This window comes from Saimiri boliviensis, chromosome 6 (genome assembly GCF_048565385.1).
Source record: "Saimiri boliviensis isolate mSaiBol1 chromosome 6, mSaiBol1.pri, whole genome shotgun sequence".
Taxonomy (NCBI): domain Eukaryota; kingdom Metazoa; phylum Chordata; class Mammalia; order Primates; family Cebidae; genus Saimiri; species Saimiri boliviensis.
In genome coordinates, this window is record NC_133454.1 from 91,498,481 (window position 1) to 91,520,746 (window position 22,266).

A 22,266-nucleotide genomic window follows, 5' to 3' on the forward strand; every position below is an offset into this window, starting at 1 on the left:
CATAATCACCATGTGTCCTGGGAGGGACCCAGTGGGAGGGAATTGAATCATAGGGCTGGGTTTTTCCCATGCTGTTCTCCTGGCGATGAATGGGTCTCATATGATCTAATGGTTTTATAAAGGGCAGTTCCCCTACACACACTCTCTTGCCTGCTGCCATATAAGATGTGCCTTTGCTCCTCCTTCACCTTCCACCATGATTGTGAGGCCTCTCCAGCCATGTAAAACTGTGAGCCCGTTAAACCTCTTTGTTTTTTTAATAAATTACCCAGTCTTGGGTATGTCTTCATAGCGGTATAAAAATGGACTAATACAGATGGTCAAAGAAGAACCATTCAGCAGTCCTGAAACACTACCATGGGTAGAGAAGTTGAAGATTGTAGAGCTATCCATATGATGTGCTAAAGTGAGACTGGGAAGGAAAGTTAATGAAGTCTATGGGGAAATGTTACATTCATCTAGCTATTTGTTTCCATGAACCTGCAGCCAAGAATCATACATGCACTTGGAGCCCACAGCTGGTCAGGAATAGTTGGACATGGAGTGAAAAACAGTGAGGACAGCATAGAGCCCACTAGACTCCAATTTGCATATCCTTTATCACATCTGTCCTCAAAGACCAGAAAGTAGACTTTCTGCCCCTTCACTTCTGTATGCGTCTTGTGCAAATATAACCTGACACCAGAGAAAGAACAGGCTTCTGAGCAGTGCAGTTCCAGCTTCACTTAGTAAGGCCATTGGACATTTGAACACAATAAAGCTTTTTTGAAATATTGTGCTCAATAACTAATAGGAATTTCTTTACAAGTACATTCTAAACACTAACAAAATCTGGTCAAATGCCAAGCCTCAAAAACCAAACCAAAAAAAAAACATAATAGCAAATTTCAAATGACCAAAATCAACCAGATAATTTTCTCTGTCCACAATAAAAGGAAATTATAAAGAACAAAAAGATGACTAGGAAAATTATGTAACAAATCTTGATATAGCAAAAAAGTAATAAAGTGAAGTTTAGAAGATAACTTTTTATTACATTGTACCAAAAATACTGCACAGCTCAAATTTTGTGGGATACACTAAATAAATCTTGTGGTGGTTTTAGAAGAAATGTATAGCATTTAAATAGGCTATTTTTAAAAGACAGGAAAAACAAGCATCTAAAAAAGAGAACAGCAATATGAACAAAATGAAAGTAAAAAGAAGGAAAAAATCATTTTAAGAGGAGAAATTAATGGAAAGTGTACAGAAAACAATGTTCTTAATGGAAACATATTAGAATTATTCCCTTCAAAATTAGCAATAGGAAAGCACACTTCCAGCAATAATAGCCTAGTTTTTCAGGCTATTGTAACCCTGAGAACCACTAGAAAAACTGGGTAACATGTGTTTAAAAATGATTGAAAGCATCAGAAAATTATAAGAAAAGGAGTTCTTATAGAAAAAATAAGTAGGAGAGGAGAGAAAAGCAGAGAAGTAAGCCTGTTTATTGTGGCAATATTTTCCCTTGAGGAAAGTTTAGATTCAAGAGGGAGAAAAAAAAAAAAAAGCTGAAAGGTTCTGCTGAGCTTTCAACAGATTTACAACTTAGGAGACATGTTTAGGGTCTAGCAAGGATAAAAAGCCCTGGTCAAATCTTAGCACTTTCTGTAGAAATATTAAATATAAAGACACAGAAGGGTTGAAATGAACATAATGGGGAAAAAAGATATTCCTTGGAAACGCTAAAATATGATAAAATTGATCTATACTAACTTTAGACAAAGTAGAATGTGAGGCAAGGTATAATAGAGATTGAGATATTCTATAATGTTAAAGTGGTAAATTTAAGAAGGATGCATAACTAAACATGTATTCATCTAATAACACAGGAAAACTTATCAAGAGACATTGACATAACTAAGAGACGGTAAATCCACAGTTTTATATGAAGATGTTAACATGTTCTTAATGACTGATAGACAAAACGAAACCAAATGCAATAGGATATGAAATATTTAAACTGTACAATCATTCAACAACTGAAAAATACATTTATATGTATATATATAGATAGATATATGCACACACATATACATACAAACATGAGGAATAATATGCAACAATGGCAGAATACACATTTTTAAGTGTACATGGAAGATTTCCAGAATGAAACATATCCTAGGCCTTAAAGCAGATGGAATTAATTTCAATGGATTGAAGTCTAAATGTATTTCTCTGACTATATTGTATTTCTCTGACTATAGTGACTTAAACTAGAACTCAATGACAGTAAACCAGAAAATCACCAAAATGTTTGGAAACTAAGCAAGCAAAACACAGTTCTCAATACATATGGGTCAGAGAAGAAATCTCAGGGAATATTAGATAACATTTGAAAATAAAAATGAATATCTACACTTTAAAATTTGTTGGAATCAGCTAAATCACCAATTTTACAGAACCCTAGTGTGTGAACAAAAATCCATGCAGAGGGTTGACTCAGTGTGAGGTTTCAAAGGCCAAGCAGATCAAAGAGAATTTGCCAAAAAAGGACATCCCTGAGTAGGGATCTCAAAGCCCAAACAGAGTGAGTTGGTGAATTCATGGGAGTAGAGCTTGGTTCGGGGAGTTAGTCCAAGAATGGTAGGAATGGCGTAAGTGCATTCACACAGGATGAAGGTAGTCCTGGCACCAGGTATTGGATCCTAAAGAAGGCAAAAAGGGCACCTATGCAACACCAACCCAGCATGGAGAATCAGAACCCAAACAAGGTGATGATTATATCACCAAAAAGGTGTAACCTGGAGGAATAAATGAGAGCCAGTGTGTCAAGGAGTGTGGATACACATGGTAGTAACATGACATGGAGTTTTTGAGCCCAACTGGTGTAAAGAGGGTGCCCACATAGTGCTAACTCTGGGCTGAGGGAAGGGAACTTGTCATGACCTGGCATAGTGTGATGGAGCTGGCCAGGCTGAAGTTTCGGACTCACATGGGTAGACAAATTATCTGGAAGTGTCAGAAACTGAATGTGAGGCATTACGAGCATGGAACGTCATTCTTGCAGGCTGTCATGATGGCAGCTGATTTGCAGTTTGAGGCTCTGAGAGGAATGAGGAGGTTATACACATTGATGAAGGGGTGGTAGGGGTGGTAGGAGTGATGAGAGAGATAGATTATATACAAAGGCTTAATTAAGTATGTGAAAGAAAACACTAAGGATAATCATCAGTTGAAGATGGGAGTTACAGTTCTCTAAAGGAGAACACTAGAATGACTGCTCTCGTGTTTGATTGAAATTGGAGGTAGTAGAACTAAAAGTTTTTCGTAGGTAGATCTAGAAATAAATATAAATGTGAGTACACACATTCACACACAAAATGGCAAGTCTGAAGCAGGAAATGTCCAAGGTGATCCTGAAACATTTGGTTATGTTAGAAAGCAACAAAATTATCAAAGGATGATTGAACGTGTCGTAAAAAGAATATAGGAGCCCTCTTTAAAAGGCATAATCTGAATTTAATCATGAATAAACATTGAACAAACCCAACCTGAAGGGCATTCTACTAAATAACTCTAATTCTCAAAGTAGCAAAGACATAGAACTCATGAAAAGACTAAAGAACTATCCCAGATCAAAGTATACTAAAGAAATTTTACAAACATAATGTGTGATTGTGACCCAAGTGTTTTTGCTACAAAAACCAAGATTGGTGTATTTGGTAACACTTGAACATTATCTGAGGATTAAATTGGAGAAATGTGTCAATGTTAATATCCTGATTTTGAAGGTTGTATGGAGTTTCTGCAGAAGGATGTTCTTGTTTATAGGAAATATACAATAAAAAATTGTGAAGGAAAAAATAAATACTGGAATTACAAACAAAAAACTAATAGGGCAAAATGGGAGAATATATCTGCAAATCATGCATATGATAAGAGGTTAGCATCTAAAAACAGGGAATGCAAACAAATCAAGAGTAAGGAAATGGATAACTAGATTTTTTAAATAGATGAAGGATCTGAATAGTTATTCTCAAAAAATAATACAAATGGAAAGGAGGAATACAAAAAATGCTCAAAATCACCAATAATTAGGGAAATGCAAATTAAAATCAATATTAAATATTACCTCACACTTGTTAAACGGTTATCAAAAACACAAGAGATAACAAATGTTTGCAAGAATGTGGATAAAGAGAACACCTACACACTGTGGGATGGAGGGAGCATAAATTAGGTCAGCCATTACGGAAAACAGTATGGAGGCTCCTCAAAACATTGAAAATAGAACTATCTATGAGCCAGCAATCCCACTACTGGATATGTATCCAAAGAAAATGACATCAGTATGTCAATGAGATATCTGCACTCCGTGTTCATTGCAGTGCTATTCACAATACACAAGATATGGAATCAATCTAAGTGTCTATCATTGGAAGAATGAATAAGGAAAATGTAGTATTTAAATTCCCATGTGATACTATTCCTTAAAAAAATAAGAGAGATGGTATCTCAATGTGGTTTTGATTTGCATTTCTCTAATGACCAGTGATGATGAGCATTTTTTCATATGTTTGTTGGCCTCCTGTATGTCTTCTTTTGTAAAGTATCTGTTCATATCCTTTGCCCATTTTTGAATGGGCTTGTTTTTTTCTTGTAGATCTGTTTTAGTTCTTTGTAAATTCTGGATATCAGCCCCTTGTCAGATGGGTAGACTGCAAAAATTTTTTCCCATTCTGTTGGTTGCCGATTCACTCTAATGACTGTTTCTTAAGCTGTGGAGTTTGATTAGGTCCCATTTGTCTATTTTGGCTTTTGTTGCCATTGCTTTTGGCGTTTTGGTCATGAAGTCCTTGCCTACGCCTATGTCCTGGATGGTTTTGCCTAGATTTTCTTCTAAGATTTTTATGGTGTTAGGTCTGATGTTTAAGTCTTTAATCCATCTGGAGTTAATTTTGGTGTAAGGTGTCAGGAAGGGGTCCTGTTTCTGCTTTCTGCACATGGCTAGCCAGCAATCCCATTGCTGGGTATATATCCAAAGGATTATAAATCATTCTACTATAAGGACACGTGCACACGAATGTTCACTGCAACACTGTTTACAATAGCAAAGACCTGGAACCAACCCAAATGCCCAACGATGATAGACTGGATAGGGAAAATGTGGAACATATACACCATGGAATATTATGCAGCCATCAAAAATGATGAGTTCACGTCCTTTGTAGGGACATGGATAAACCTGGAAACCATCATTCTCAGCAAACTGACACAAGAGCAGAAAATCAAACACCGCATATTCTCACTCATAGGCGAGTGTTGAACAATGAGAACAAATGGACACAGGGAGGGGAGCACTACACACTGGGGTCCGTTGGGGGGAAATGGGGGAGGGACGGGGGGTGGGGAGGTGGGAGGAGATGGCATGGGGAGAAATGACAGATACAGGTGAGGGGACAGAAGGCAGCAAACCACACTGCCATGTGTGTACCTATGCAACAATCTTGCATGTTCTTCACATGTACCCCAAAACCTAAGATGCAATAAAAAAATAAATAAGAGAGAGAAATTCTGTCATTTGGTACAACATGGACGAACCTGGATGACTTTATGTCAAGAAAATAAGGCAGGAATAAATAGACAAATACTACATGATCTCACTTACATGCATAGTATAAAATAGTTGAACTCATAGGAACAGAAGGTAAAATGGCGGTTACCAGAGCCTGGGGCAGGTGCCGTATTGGGGATATGTCGGTCAAGGAACAGGAAGTTAGACAGGAGATATAAGTTTAAGAGATCTGTTGTATGTCATGGCAATGAGTTAATAACAATATATTGTATAGCTGAAAATTACTAAGAGAGTATATTTTATATGTTTTCACCACAAAAAAGTATGTGAGATTATGTATATGTTAAATAGCTTGGTATAGTCATTCCACAATGCATACCTATATCAAAACATTGTACTGAACACTATAAATACAAGAAAGTTTTACTTGTCAACTACAAAGAAAGAAACCCCTAATATAAATTGTTACCTAAGGGTGGTAGATAGAGACAGAAAAAGAAAAACGGAAATATGTCTTCTTCGATAGTAATATTTTGATTTTTAAACCTTGCAAATATTTTAAACATAAAAAAGAGAGCTAGGCGGGCATGGTGGCTCACACCTGTAATCCCAGCACTTTGGGGAGCAGGCAAATCAGGAGGTCAGGTGTTCGACCCCAGCCTGGCCAACATGCTGAAAACCCATCCCTACTAAAAATACAAAAAAATTAGCAGAGTGTAGTGGCGGGGCGCCTGTAATTCCGGGTACTCAGGAGGCAGAGGCAGGAGAATCACTTGAACCCAGGAGGCGGAGGTTGCAATGAGCTGAGACTGTGCCACTGCACTCCAGCTCAGGCAACAGAGTGAGACTCCACCTCAAAACAAAACAAAACAAACAATTTTTAAATCACACTAAAAGTTGTAAATTAAATAAATCAAACTGAACAAAAGGAAAATAATTATTTCAAGTGATTTGGTGCATATTATTCTGTATAAACTTAGTGTGATATGTTCTAAATATAAAAAGAACTGTGAAGATACCTTAAACTTCACTCTGTAGTTTTACTGTTAGTAGAAGTGTTGGTATTTTGAGTTTGAAACTATTTCAGTTATACAAATACATAAATGTTTATTTTAGGAATGAAAATTATCAATTAACAAATAAAAATATAAAATTAAAGAAATTTTTGAATTGTAAAATTAAACTTGAAAGAGAACCGTCCACATGAATTCATGATTGTTTAAGTCTTGCATGTATCCACTGAAAGTGTCAAGAAGAAATTGCAAGCTATTATAAATAAGCACAGATAGCACCCAGATCTTGACTTCTAAATAGGTTTCCCAATAAATAAATAAATAAATAAATAAATAAATAAATAAACGAATAAATCTACACCAAAAACAATGTTCCATAGAGAAAAGACTGACTCTAAGTTTGTGAAAGAAAATGATAAGATAAATCTTAAATTCATTTTTAAGCAAAAAGAAACAACTTAAACACTGATGGATGATGTCAAAAGAGTCCAAAGCAAGCCTGTGCAATGTGGCAAAACCCTGTATCTATAAAATAATACAAAAATTAGCCAGGCATGGTGGAGCACCCCTATAGGCCCAGGTATATGGGAGGCTGAGGTGGGAGGACCCCTTGAGCCCGGGTGGTAGGGGCGGGGGAGCAGGGGACTTCCAGTGAGCCAAGATTGCACCACTGCACTCTAGCCTGGCTGAAAGAGTGAGATTCCGGCTCAACACACACACACACACACACACACACACACACACACACACACACACTCTCACAAACACACGCACACACATACACATACACACAGTCAGCCTGAAGTGCCTTATGCTCAAATTTGAGAAAATTTGATCATCTAAAAGCATGCTAACTATATATGATTACGGCATATTGAATAAAAATTGTATTGGATCTATAAAATCTTAAAAAGAGAAACCTTTAAAAAACCTTTTTTTTTTTTTTTTTACAAAAGAATGTCAGCTAATAAACTTGGAAGAAGATTTTAAAAGTGTATTTGCAGTCCTCTCATGCAGTAATTCATCTGTAAATTATTAACATTAATTACTAAATATATTATATAGTGAAAGGTTTTGTAAGCAGAGAATATTCACATGGTGCCAAAGTATCACTTCACATATTATTGCTAACTGCAAAGAATACTATGTATATTTTTACAATGGGGAAATGTTTTGGTTATCAACCTTTTCTTGATCATCAAACTTAGCATCGCTGATTGTGGAACAACTTAATATCATATTATATAATAAGATATAAAAATGTAGTGCAGAAGCATATCATCTGAGGTATGTTTAGACTTCTCGTTTACAGGAAATATAGGGCATAGAACTAGCACAAACACCGTGAGGAACAATTAAACCAGTACAGAATACAGTATACTCTTATAAGACCTATAGCCATAAAAAATTACATGTCATGAAAAGTGGAGGAAGAATGCTGCTCTAGAGTAAAAGATAACATGAGCTTTGATATAATGTTCATATTTAAAAGTAACACAATCTATAGACTTCAGGGTACCTGAAGATAACAGTAGTGCCACCAGTCTGCCAATACTTTTTTCCAAAAGAATACAAAACAACAAAAAGAGAAACGTAGATGTACACAAAATCCATTCTTCAGCATATCTTGAAGAAAGAGAATGGCTGAAATTTCCCATTAACTCTGAGTAAAGGCACAGAGGTCACCAAATCCCGGTTGATGATCTTTCCTATTCCTGCTCTACACCTATCCTACAGCAGGGCTTTATTGTGAAGGAGGTTAGACCAAAAACAAACAAATTGAAAAACCACAGGGAAGACAAAAGGAAAGTTACCAAAGGGGCCTAAGATTGATGTAAAACTGCTGCCCCCAAAATTAAGTAGATCAAAGTCTAAAAATACTTGAAAAGTATCTGGGCAGATCAAAACACAAAATGCAGGGAAGGGAGTTCAAAGAATGTACTACTTCAAAGGAGTCTTATAACCGTGACTCAGAATCCAAAGGCACTGGGTAGGCAAAAGATTGGTAAAGCTGATTACATGATTTTTAAAAAGTACATTACAAAAGTACTGTAAGGGAAATCAAAAAACAAATGACTAACTGAGAGAAAATATTTGCAACTCAGATAAAGGACCAATATATCTATTTTATAAAAAATCCTAAGAATTGAGGTACAGAGGACTGAGGGCCTATAGAAAAACGGGACAAAGAAATTAACAGATAATTAATAAAAAATATATAAATGGCCCTTAAATATATAAAAAGTGTTTAACTTATAATTAGAGAAATGAAAATTGAAACAACACTGAGGTAGAATTTCTCACTTAATAGGCTGACAAACATTTAAGTTTGATGGTGAATTTTTTATGAGGCTGTGAGGAAAAAGGCACTCTTTTACATTCCTAGTGAAATGTAAACTATACAGCCCACCAAGAAGATAATTTATCTTTTAGTTTTTATTCCATTTGGGGGTTCTACCCTACATCCTGATAAATTTTTATTTTTTTTATTTCAAGCTTTGTGAAATATTATCATGGTTATAACACCCAACAAAACTACATATGTATTTATTTTTTCAGCTGGCATTTCTACTTCTAGAAATCTATTCTAAAGACATATCTTGAACAATACAATAATACATATGCAATAGGCTATTCTTTAAAACATTGCTTATAATTGCAAAATATTGAAAACAATGTAAATGTTCGTACACAGAACAGTGAGTGGTTAAGTAAATTGTAACACATCCACACAATGGAGTGTTATTCAGCTGTGTAAAAAAGAAAGAAGAGATCATGGATATGGAATGATTTGCAAGATACACAGTTATGTGAGAAAAGCAAAATGCAAAAGAAGGCCTACAGTATGCTACACTTGGTGTAACAATGAATTGGATAAAAAACAAATATAGGTGTATCTATGTATCTGCTAATTTTTGCAAAAGAAATAGGAGAATAAATCTATTTTATTCTATGAACTAATGATATTTCTTACCTACAGAAAATGGATGAAGACAGAATAAATATTGGATAGTAGGGATGGTGAGGAAACACTGTTTCTCTAGGCATCAATATTTCAGACTTTTATAACTGGTAATATTTCACAAAGCTTGAAATTAAAGAAGTCCATCAGGGTGGAGGGTAGAAACCCTAGATGGAATACAGATTTAAAAATAAACAACTACATTAAAAGTGAATAATAAACATACTCTACAGGGCATGGGGAAGAAAAAAATAACCGAAGTACCTGGAAAACAGTATAATTTGACTATGTATTGTAAGGCTAAATACAAAAAGAACTAAACTTACATACTATACTCTAGTTAGTAAATGTGTTTCTCACAGGAATATGAACTGGCAATTCTTTTAAATTTTTTATACATAAAAATTTATAAGTAAAATTTTATACATAAAATTTTAACTGAAATTTTTTTGCATACACTGGAATTGAAAAAATAAGTAAATATAATATAGATAATGAGACTAGGGTTTATCACTGTCAGAGAAAGAAATTATAAATAACAGAGAAAAGCAGCAATGAATGCTATGGTTTTAAGTTGAAACTACAGGTAAAAAAAATAGTTATGATAAATTGATAGATAGGCAGATGATAGATAGATAGCAGATAGACAGACGACAGACAATAGACCGACCAGAAAATATAAAAATGTAGATGTGCATATTTTAAAGTACATGCATATATTTTCTAATTATGGTCCCTAAGAGAACACAGGAAACAATGACACTACAGTAATGCTGATGACAGTCTCGCTTCAGTGGACTCTGGGAAAAAAAAAAAAAATGTTTGATTCTAAAGACTAGAGCAGAGATAATACAAAAGGAGTCTTGGTGACGTTTTTTGGTGACAGAAGTTAAGAGAGTGCTCAATAAATGATGGGACATGTCAAATGGCACAGAAATCAACCGGAAGGAACTCCTAATGGCTAAACTCGAAAAATTAGAGCAACACAATGAGTAAAAATAATACCCAGTAGTTAACACTGAAACAAATAATTGAATAAATGAGCAAGTGAGAAAAAACGTGTTGAAGAATTACAACTAATAAATTAGAAGGAATGAGAAAGGCAAATCATATTAAACATAAACCACAGAAATAATTGTTAAAGGCTAAAATTAATAGAAGAAAGCGTAATAAAAATATTTAAAAAGACTTAAAAATTACTCCTCACAAGATATTTATTTATGACAAAGAGAATAAAATAACTTTGCAATGGAGAAACGTGTCATACACTGCTTTAACCAAGTAATTAAGACTAACGTAACCAGTAATAACACATATTAATATCGTGTATCCCAACATAATGAACTGAGAAGGACATATCAGTACTTTGGTATACTTGCCAAAAAGGCATTACCTCAATCTAATTCTGACACAATAAATCAAAGTCAAATAGAGGTACATACTACTAAAGGATCAAATAATCAAAACAAGGAATGAACAGGTAACTGACAGATTAGAGGAAAGAAAGAGACTTGACAAGTACTAAACAAAATATGGGATCTGGGGCTGGATTCTAGACTTGAAAAAGAACATTAATGAGAAAATTGGTGAGATTAAAATAGGTGTGTAGTATAACTAATCCTACTGTATCAATGTTAATTCCCTGCTTTTGAAAATTGTACTGAAATTTTATAAGGCACTAATATTAGAGAAAGCTGGGTAAAGGGTAGTGCTATATTTGTAATTATTCTGTAAGTCTGAAAGTACTTCAAGTCATAAAGTTTTTTAAAAAACTTCTAACATTTTGTGGACAATTGGAGGAATGTGAACATGGATAATGAGATGATATTCCTCACTGTTAATTCTGATAAAGGCATTTTGGTTAAATAGGAAGAATACCATTATTCTTAAAAGATGACCATTGAAGTAGATGAGGTAAAGGGACATGATGCGTAAAACTTAACATCAAGTGGCTCATCAAATGCTTACTAAAGAGATTTTAAAAATGACTCAAATTATTAAAAACTGTTGATTCTAGCGTGTATACTGAAATTTTATTATACTATTTTCAAACTTTTGTACTTTTGAAATTTTTCAAAATAAAAATATGGTTTACAAAAGCATACAATTCCTTTTTTTTTATTCCACATGGATGTCCTAGTCAGAAAAATATAGGTTAAAAAAGAAAGTATGTATGATTCATAAAGCAATCAATGAAACTTTTATTTGTATCTACATTCATCAATTTACTGGAAATACGAGGGTTGCAGGAACTTACTAAACATGATGGAGCCACAAAAATCTAGACAAAAAACCTCAATAGAACCAATAACTGGCTTTCTTTTGCAATAAATTACCAGCAAAAAGAAAAGAGGTGGAGAGAAACCTACGGATTAGAAAAAACTTAAGAAACCTATCACTCCTGTATGCATCTTCTTTAGATCCTGATTTGAACAAACTTCAAGAAAGGAAGGAGGAGGAGAAGGAGGAAGAATAGGAAGTTGGGAAGCAGGAGGATGAGGAGGGGAGAAAGGAGAGAAAGAAGAGAGGAAGAGAAAGCTGAAAAGCAGCAGCAGAAAAATTAGGAGGGAAACATATTTGACCAATGACTAGTGTTTACCTCAAAATAGATGATGAATTATTTTTAATTTTAAATAAGATATATAGGGTCATGACTTTGAGAGCACATATCTTTTAAATGTACATCCTAAATATTTGCAGGTGAAATGACATAATGCCTTGGATTTGCTTCCAAATAATACTTGCTGGGGATGGGGAGGTGAAATCAGAGGGGATAGGTAAAACAAGATTACAAGCTGTTCATATTTGTTGAAGCTCAGTAAGGAGTGACATATAGATTTTAAATGCTATTCTTTCTATTTTTGTATATAAAGGGTTTTTTAAAAGAGCACAAAACTGCATATTGTTTGACAAGCAATTTCATTTTTGAAATCCACGTTACAAAAATACTCAAATTTGTGAATTATAGATATAAAAGTGTGAGTAGAATGTTGATAATATATTGTATTGTATGAATACAGTGATATTGTATTCATTGCAGCATTGCTTGTAATAGGCAAATATAGGAAATAGCCTAAAAATAATTAGTTTTTAAAATAATATGCTGGGATATAACAATCCATTCATTAAAATTAACATGAATATTCTACTATATTTTCTGAGTTAAAAACTATTTACAGGAGAGAGATCCAAGATGGCTGATCACTAGCAGCTCGGGATTGTAGCTCCCAGTGAAAGCGCAAAGAACGAGAGGACGCCTTACCTTCACATGAATTCTTGTTGCGCACGCACCAGGAGATTCTCAGCGGAGAAGCCCCACGGGTCGCCAGCGCTGTGACCGGCAAGGCGGTTTTGCCGGCGCCTCGGAGCGTTGGTTCTTGGTGCAGAGTCAGAAAAGCACCGTCAATCTTAACGCCGCTGATTTAGTCGGCACAGTGGGTTGCTCAGATTTCGGCGCTGAGAATCAATAAGTTGGACGTCCACTCAGAAACCTAATTACAAAGACGGTAATTATAAAGACCACATAGATAAATCTACAACGAAGGGAAGAAAACAGCCAAAAAAGGCTAAGAATAACCAAGATCAGAACGCCTCTCCCTCAGCAGGGGATCACAGTTCCTCATCAGCAACGAAACAAGGCTTGATGGAGAACGAGTGTGTTCCAATTACAGAAGCAGGCTTCAAAATGTGGATAATAAGAAACTTCTGTGAATTAAAAGAACTTGTTTTAACACAATCCAGAGAAACTAAGAACTTTGAAAAAAGGTTTGACAAAATGTTAACAAGAATACACAATTTAGAGAGGAATATAAGTGAATTGATGGAGTTGAAAAACACAATACAAGAACTACGTGAAGTATGCACAAGTTTTAACAGCCGAATTGATCAAGCAGAAGAAAGGATATCAGAGGTCGAAGACCAACTTAATGAAATAAAACAAGAAGACAAGATTAGAGAAAAAAGGATAAAAAGGAACAAGCAAAGTCTCCAAGAAATATGGGACTATGTGAAAAGACCTAATCTACGCTTGATAGGTGTACCTGAATGTGACGAAGAGAATGAATCCAAGCTGGAAAATATGCTTCAGGATATTATTCAGGAAAATTTTCCCAACCTAGTAAGGCAGGATAATATTCAACTCCAGGTAATACAGAGAACACCACAAAGATATTCCTCAAGAAGAGCAACTCCAAGGCACATAATCGTCAGATTTATCCGGGTTGAAATGAAGGAGAAAATACTAAGGGCAGCCAAAGAGAAAGGTCAGGTTACCCACAAAGGGAAGCCTATCAGACTTGCAGCAGATCTCTCAGCAGAAACCCTACAAGCCAGAAGAGAGTGGGGGCCAATATTTAACATCCTTAAAGAAAAGAACTTTCAACCCAGAATTTCACATCCAACCAAGCTAAGCTTCATAAGTGAAGGAAAAATAAAGTTTTTTGTGAACAAGCAAGCACTCAGAGATTTCATCACCACCAGGCCTGCTTTACAAGAGCTTCTGAAAGAACCACTACACATAGAAATGAATAAACAGTATTAGCCTTTCTAAAAAATACCAAAAAGAGCATCAATATAATGAAGAATTTACATCAACTAATGGACAAAATAGCCAGGTAATATTAAATGGCAGTATTAAACTCACATATATCATTGTTAATTCTAAATTTAAATTGACTAAATCCCCCAATCCAAAGACAGACAGACAATTCAGATAAAAAACTAAAACCCATCAGTATGCTGCATCCAGACCCATCTCACATTCAAGGATACACAAAGACTCAAAACAAGGGATGGAGAAAGATTTACCAACCAAACAGAGAGCAAAAATAAATAAATAAAAAGCAGAAGTTACAATTTTTGCCTCGGATAAAATAGTTGTTAAAGCAACAAAGATCAAAAGAAGCAAAGAAGGACATTATATAATGATAAAAGGATCAATGCAACAACAAGAAGAGCTAAAGATCCTAAATATGTACGCACCCAATACAGGAATACCCAGACATATAAGACTAATAAAGAAACTTAGACTCCCACACAGTAATAGTCGGAGACTTCAAAAGAAAGAAGAAAGAAAAGAAAGAAGAAATAAAGAAAGAAAGAAAACGAAAAGAAAATAATTAGACTTCCTACTGAAAAGTAGCATGTCTAGTTGGGGATTTCAATTAGAATGCCAAGTATTTGTGAACGTTACCCTGGAAGATTTGTACCATTTGTGCCATGCTATAGTTTATTGACAGAATTGGTCAGAAATGATAAATATTTATTCTCACTGAAAGTGTGCAAGTAAGATCCAGGACACTAGAGAAAGCAAGTTGAGGGGAGGCACAGACACAAACCAGGGGCTATGGTAAGTGTGGCTTCTGATTTCTGATACCAAAAGAAAAAACTCCACCTCATCAGCAACAAGTCCCTTTGGTGAGTCCCTGGTAGATATTGAATCCTGATCGAGCAGGACTTGATTTGTGGAAACAAAGAATCTGCATCAGGAAGATTACCATTGTCGCAGGAAGATTCTGATATGAGGGAGACTTGGGCTGGAAGCACTGTGCCTTGCTGATAGTTTCTTTTTTTGGCAAAATGCTCTTTATGGAAAAACAGAGTTGACCTTGCTTCTTATGTAGTCACCAATACACTGAAAGGAGAAAAAAAATATAAGAATATCTGAATTTTTTAAAAAAAAATAAGATGTCAGGAAAGGGGACAGTTATAAACAAGTCACATGAGTCTATTCATGATCATTTGCTTTTTGTATTGCAGCTCCCAAGTTGACTTACCTTTTCATCCTTCGTTATGTGTGTTTCTTTATTCTTTCTCTCACTTTTTACTTCTTCCCTTCCTTCCTTCTCCCTGTTCTTTATTGTCTTTCTCCTGTCTTTTATTCATGTGATCAGAGCAACCCAGTAAAACTTCTCACAACTGAGAACCATCTCATTTCTTGTTTAAAAGAAATAAAAGTTGCCTTAACTCTCTTTTCCAGGACCAGTTTTGCAGAGTCAGAAAATAAAGTTTGAAGGAACAGAAAAGACATAAAATAACTCCTTCTTTCTGCAGAAATCATAGGTTTTACCATCCTTTAAAACTATTTTATTTAATATATCTTGTGTTTATCAATACATTCAAATATCACTTAATATTTTTATCTAGAAATCTTACTAATTTGTTTTAGATTCTTCATGTAAGACAGAAGCATAAAAATACTAGAAAACAGTTTAAAATGGATTATAATGATCCCCCTCCTCTTTGAGTTAACAGTGGAAATTTTATACATTAGTTTCCAAAAATAAATGAAAGAACCTCTTTATTAAAAGTTTTATTATAGGTGTTAAGCTTTAGGTGTCCCTGTACAGACCTTTGAGATGAAACATGCAACTAGAGCTTGTGGGTGAAAACTGATGCCTTCCTCTCAATACAATTCTTAAAACTGTACCAAGTTTTGTGCAGCCATATGAAAGAAGAAATACAAAACAAAGGAAATAAGAAGGCCACATCTTAACTTATTCCCTCGGTTGCATTAATGAGGAAGGTACAAAAGGCAAAAGAAGTGCTTGATAGTTTAACTCAGTAATGTGGTTAAGTGGTACATGTGGCCTAACTGATGTTCTAAATTTTATCTGGGTAATAAATTCTCCATTGAGAGAGTAACAAGAAAAGAAGTGGAGCTAAGGAAGCCAGACGCCTCCTGCTAAATTTTATATATATATATATATATAGTGTGTGTGTGTGTTTCCATAAATAAAAATGCATTTGTATTTTATCTACATATTATTTCCACTTATTAAACACAGTTTGTTAGTAAGAAAAAGAGAGACACTCTGTATTATTTCCTGGGTCACTATACAAATGACATCTAAGAATAGACCCTTGCATGTTGGAGATAATAGAACTGTGACCTTGAAATACAGATGAAATAAATCCTCAAAGCTCTTCTAGTCCAAAAGTTGCATGATGTTGCATCTTAACTGTAAATGGAACAGCTTTCCTTAGTAAGTGAGCCAAGGTAAGGAGAGAGTCTCTGTTAAGTGACAAGAGATCTGGTTTTCAATTCTGAACCAAAATACCAGTGTGGCATTGCAATGTGACCCTGGATGCCTCAGCTAACCTCTCTGCTCCTCAGTTTTATCACTAGTCAACTGAAGGCTTTGGACTAAAATTATGTGGCTCAGCAAAAATTGTCATTTCAGATCCTTCTATTTAAAGAAATAAAAGTGACTTGAACCATCAAACTGTCAGGCCCCCAAAAGTAGATTTAAAACTTGTGTGGTCTATGACTCACCTTAAAAAGAAAGTGACATTTCCACCAAAGTTTTAAACCAGGTCAGTCTGATGGCAAAGCTATGCCACCAAATTGTTTCTACTACAAAAGCAATGCAGAAATAAATATGTTCTTCAATAGGCATGTTTATTCCAGAGCACCAACTTATCTTTAGATAGCAAACAATTTTCTTTTAAACTTTAAAGCTACATTTTAATGTTTACTCAATCAATGGTGCTGCTTTCCTAGACCACAGAGATACACCTTAAAATCTGCGAAGTCCTGATGAGTTTCCACATCTCCTCAAATCAAACCATTATGGTCTCAAGCCATGCTTCACCTGCTAAGGAACAAGACTTGCCTTAGCCTGATATTTTTTACTACATTCCCAGAAGCCTTTCTCCATTTCTGAAAGACCACCCTAGGGCTAGAAACAAATTGGATTCTCTGAACCGTTTTTTCTTTTTTTCAATTCTGGTTCTAAAGAAGATTGTAGGGGTTATAACACAGGAAATTATTTGGGGGCAGTGGTGTTAGTCACAGGTGTTCCTCCGCTGGGGTTTCGAGCCCCTTTGGTTAGAGAGAAAAATAAGATAAGGACAAAGTAACTAGAGCTTGTCGAATTGTCACACAATTCTGTAGCACAGATTGTATTTCTAGATTTGGCCAGTAACCTGACTCATACGTTCAGTATTAATTCATTTGTTTAACTCACTAGCACCAGGAGTTGAAAAAATGTTAATGCTAATCAGCAAGTTTTAGGCAGTTAAGATGTGCCAGGTACAGTGAACTATGTGTTTTATAAACAGAATTTCATTTAATGCTCACAAAAATGTCTTGAAATAAGTAATTTTATTATCATCATTTACATATGAAGAAACTGAGATTTAAGCAGATTTAGAAATTTATCCAAGTAGAAAAAGTGAAGAAAGCAGAAATCAATCCCAGGCAATCTGAGTTCATACTAAACTAAAAAGAGTTATTGTCATCATGAGGTCTACATCATCATCAGGGAACCAGATATTAAATATTAACTCCCTAAAATCTGTTTGGTTGTAATTTGATTGTAATAATCAATTGTTATATAATTGTGATAAGGAATAAAAAGAGGTATTGTGAGCTATTAGATTCTATTAAAGATGTCAGAAAATACCTCTCTGGTGAAGTGATACCTAAGCTGAGACACGAACGTTCATAAGGAGTTAGATAAAAAGTGGGAGTAGTGGTGAGTTTTCCAGGCAGAGGGACCCCCATTATAAAAGGTAAAGGAAAGAAGCAGCAAGCATTTATTGATGAATTCATGACAACCGGGCTATACTAAGCCCTTTCTAAGGATTACATTTTTTGACCCTTACAAAATCCTTGCAGGTAGATACCATTATCCTCACTTCCCTTACTCAGAAAGTGAAACTTGGCATAGTTAAAGTAACATAGCCTAAAAGCCTTATATCCAGTAAGGGTGGGTCTGTGCCTGAACCCGAAAAGTCTAGCTGTAAAATTTATATTCTTAAATAAAATTCGTTTTAAGTGAGGAGGAACCTTGTGTATAACTATAGTGGCTTGAATAGTATCCCTCCAGAATCCCAAAATTCATGTTCTCCCAAAACCTCAAAATGTGACCTTATTTGGAAATAGGACCTTTAGAGATGTAATTAGGGCCTTGAGATGAAATCATTCTGGATTTAAGGATATTCCCTAAATGCAATGACTCACATTGCCCTTATAGGAAGAGAGGGCACAAAAGCATAGAGAAGAACGCAATGTAAAGTTAGAAGCAAAGACTAGAATGACAAATCTATAAAGAATTGTAAGGACTGCTACCAACCCCTAGAAGGTAGGTGAGATATAGAATGATTTTTCCCTCACAGAAGGAACCAATCCTACTGATACATTGAGTTTGGATTTTAGTGTCCTAAATTATGAGATAATAAATTTATGTCATTTTAAGCCACTCAGTTTGTGGTAATTTTTATGGCAGCTCCAGGAAAATAATGCAGTAAACTTTGCCACAGAAAAGCCTTCTAATAAAGTTTATTAGGGTGCATTTATTAAACCATTTTTACTGTTTATACTGTGTGTTAAGTATTTTGGCAAGAGTTATGGACAATATAGATTATGCAAATGTAGACACCATTTTTAAAGATTGCAAGGTAGAAAGTGATGTGTGATATAAAAAAACTTAGATAAAAATAATTATCACTCCAATATATTAGGTATACTTATGTGTCAAACACTGAAAGGTGATTGACAAGCATTATTTAATCTTCAAAAGGTAGCTATAATTCTTTCCACTTAGATAAAGAAAATGAGTCTTAAATAATTTCATTAACCTTCTCCAAAGTTGTGCATTTCTACCAATGACAGCATTCGATTCCAATTTCTAATGGGAGGATAGAGGATGAAACTCCATTCAAGAAAATGTATCTGATGTGGGTTTTGAATGATCAGTAATGATGGACACCAGTAAGTGAGGAAAAGACAATGTCATTATGGGTGAGAATAACAGTGAGCTTAAAGACAGAGGCTCAGGGAATAGAGTTTCTATATGTAATAGAGGCTTCAGTTTGTTGGAGTGCATATAACACTAACAGAGAAAAGTGGGAAATCAATTTGAAACTTTACATTCAGAGCAGTTGCTGACCAATGAGCAAATGTCAGGAGCTGTGAAATTTTTCCTTAAACTGTTTGAAGTCCTGATAGATTTTGCTAAAACAAGTGAATGATCAGGGAGATGAATTCCACAGGGGTGCGATAATGGACTGCAGACTGGGAGAGATAAGTGACCAGGTATCCATTTAGGGATGCAAATGCCTCAAGAGAGGGGGACAAAATCCATTCACTCCTTGGAAAACTACTCTATGATCAAACCTCAATTACTCTTTTATTCAAAAATACCTGCTGAGCCTTTCCAGACTACCCAAAGAAGGGTCCATTTGACATTGTCCTGCATTCCCATAGTAACTTAAATGGACACTTTCACAATGTCTGGAGCCCTATAGATGAAGAATGAGGATATTCCCAAATCCCTTCCAAGAACTCAGTTTGGTGGCACCAATATTGACTTTCAACATAACTGTACACCTACAAAAGAAAAAGTTATGGTATCTATATTATAAATCTGAAAAGGACCTGGAGGAAGCTTCAGCTGGTAACTCATGCCATTGTTGCCATTGAACCTCTAGCTGATGTCAGTGTCATTTCTTCCATGAATAATGGCCAGTGAACTGTGCTGAGTCCTCTGCAGCCACTGTGCTGCTAGCGACTTTTATTCTGCTAGCCAGTCCTAATGCTGAGAGCTTCACTCCCAGAACCCTCACCAACGAGATCCATGCAGCCTCTGGAAATCACGTCTTCCGGTGGTTACCAGTCTCAGAGCTGACCACCAGACTCCACAGAGGCAGCTTATGTTAACCAGCTTATCATTTCTCTGTGTGACACAGATTCTTCTGTGTACAAGGTGGATATTGACATCTCATGCAACAACAAGAGAGCACTCTTCTTGGATCTGATGTGATGGATTTTGACCCAAGAAGTTCTGTATATGTGTAACTCGATGTAAGACCAAAGTGAGGTCATGCCTGAACTCTACTTCTACAAAGAGCTTGAAAAGATTGAAAAGAGAGAACAGGTTTCTGCTGAAAAGGCTGTGACCAAGAAAGGGTCATTGTATATTCAGTATGAATGCAATGCTCAAACTGCTGAGTTTCCTGCTACTCAGCTTGAGGCTGGAGACTGATCTAAAGGTGTTCAGATGTTCCCTGTGCCTATCTAGCAGTCACCATTTGAGGGCTGGGCCACTAAGTCAGTGAGGCAGTGATTAGAACCATGACAATTTTTTTTTTTTTTTTTTTTTTTTTTTGAGACGGAGTTTCGCTCTTGTTACCCAGGCTGGAGTGCAATGGCGCGATCTCGGCTCACCACAACCTCCGCCTCCTGGGTTCAGGCAATTCTACTGCCTCAGCCTCCTAGGTAGCTGGGATTATAGGCACGCGCCACCATGCCCAGCTAATTTTTTGTATTTTTAGTAGAGACGGGGTTTTACCATGTTGACCAGGTTGGTCTCGATCTCTCGACCTTGTGATCCACCCGCCTCAGTCTCCCAAAGTGCTGGGATTACAGGCTTGAGCCACCGCGCCCGGCCAGAACCATGACAAGTTTTATACCAAATTCTGCTGCAAAGGCTACAGTTACACAATAGACTTTAAATTCTCTTATGAAAGTTATGATAGAACTGGCTAAACAGAGTATCTGTGTAGTTGTTGATATTTGTGGCCTATGAAAAAATACATCCAATGAGGATTATAAAGATTCAGTGGTAGGGAATTAACAAAGAGAATGCTTAGTTAAGTGAGTAGACCCTTTATTTTGCTCATTCATTGATCTATTTGATATTTTTGAGGTTTGGCTTGTGGGGACTTTGAGTAAGGATCATACTCCAAACTCTTGATATTATCCTCTCAATAGTCATAATAATAGTCTCCCTGGTGCACGGTATTCTTTCAAAGATTTTAAATGCTTGCATTCAGCCATCTCTAGAATGTCATATGGTCTCTCTTCAACGGGAATGACAAGAGCAGAAAGAAATGTGTGGCTGTGAGGACCCCGTAACCTATAAAGGACATGCTGAGGCCAGAAACCCAAAATCATGGGAACTGAGAGTGGTGTTAAGGACCAAAGATTTGGTCACACTCTCACTTAAGTGAGAACCTGACCAAAATGGGGGAACTTTTTAAGCAAAGTTCTGGGAGGTCATTGTTTTGGACTAAGCTCATGCACTAGACCCCAACAGATAAACCAAGTTTGTGCTAAGATTTTAAGGAAACACATAGATCTTAGAACAGACCAGGTTTTGGTTTTACTCCTGCAAATCTCTATAACAAACATTCCCGACAGCATAGACATCCACCCCCTGAAGTTCCCATTAAATCTTTTAGCAAAATTCATTTCCTCTCACCTAGAGAACAAGAAGCTTCAGATGATCACGTAACAAAGTTCCAGCTAGTTCTAAAGAAAGATGCCACCCCTGGCCATCAAAAAGCTACCCTGCCTCTGCTAGACAGAGCAGGGCAAGAGTTCCATGATCCCCAATAGGTAGGGACTGTGCCCCAAGCCAGCATGAAGCAGTTGCAGAAGAAAGACCACTGGACCCTCCACCTCCCATAAAGATTTAAGGTTATCACATCTCTCAAGGGGGAAATGAGGCAGGAAAATAGGGTTTGGAGGCAGGGAACATAATTCTGATTCACACTTCAGCTATGACAGAAAATATTCTCTCCATAGGGTGTACGCCAAGTAAAAGACTTTGTAACTTTACTTCATCCTTTCCATTTACATAGGGCATACACCAAATAACCAATGGAATCCCCTAGAGGGTATTTAAACTCCCCAAAATTCTGTAACAGGGCCTTTGAGCCCCATGCTTGGGCCCGCTCCCACATTGTGGAGTGTATTTTTATTTTCCATAGATCCCTTTATTCCTTCT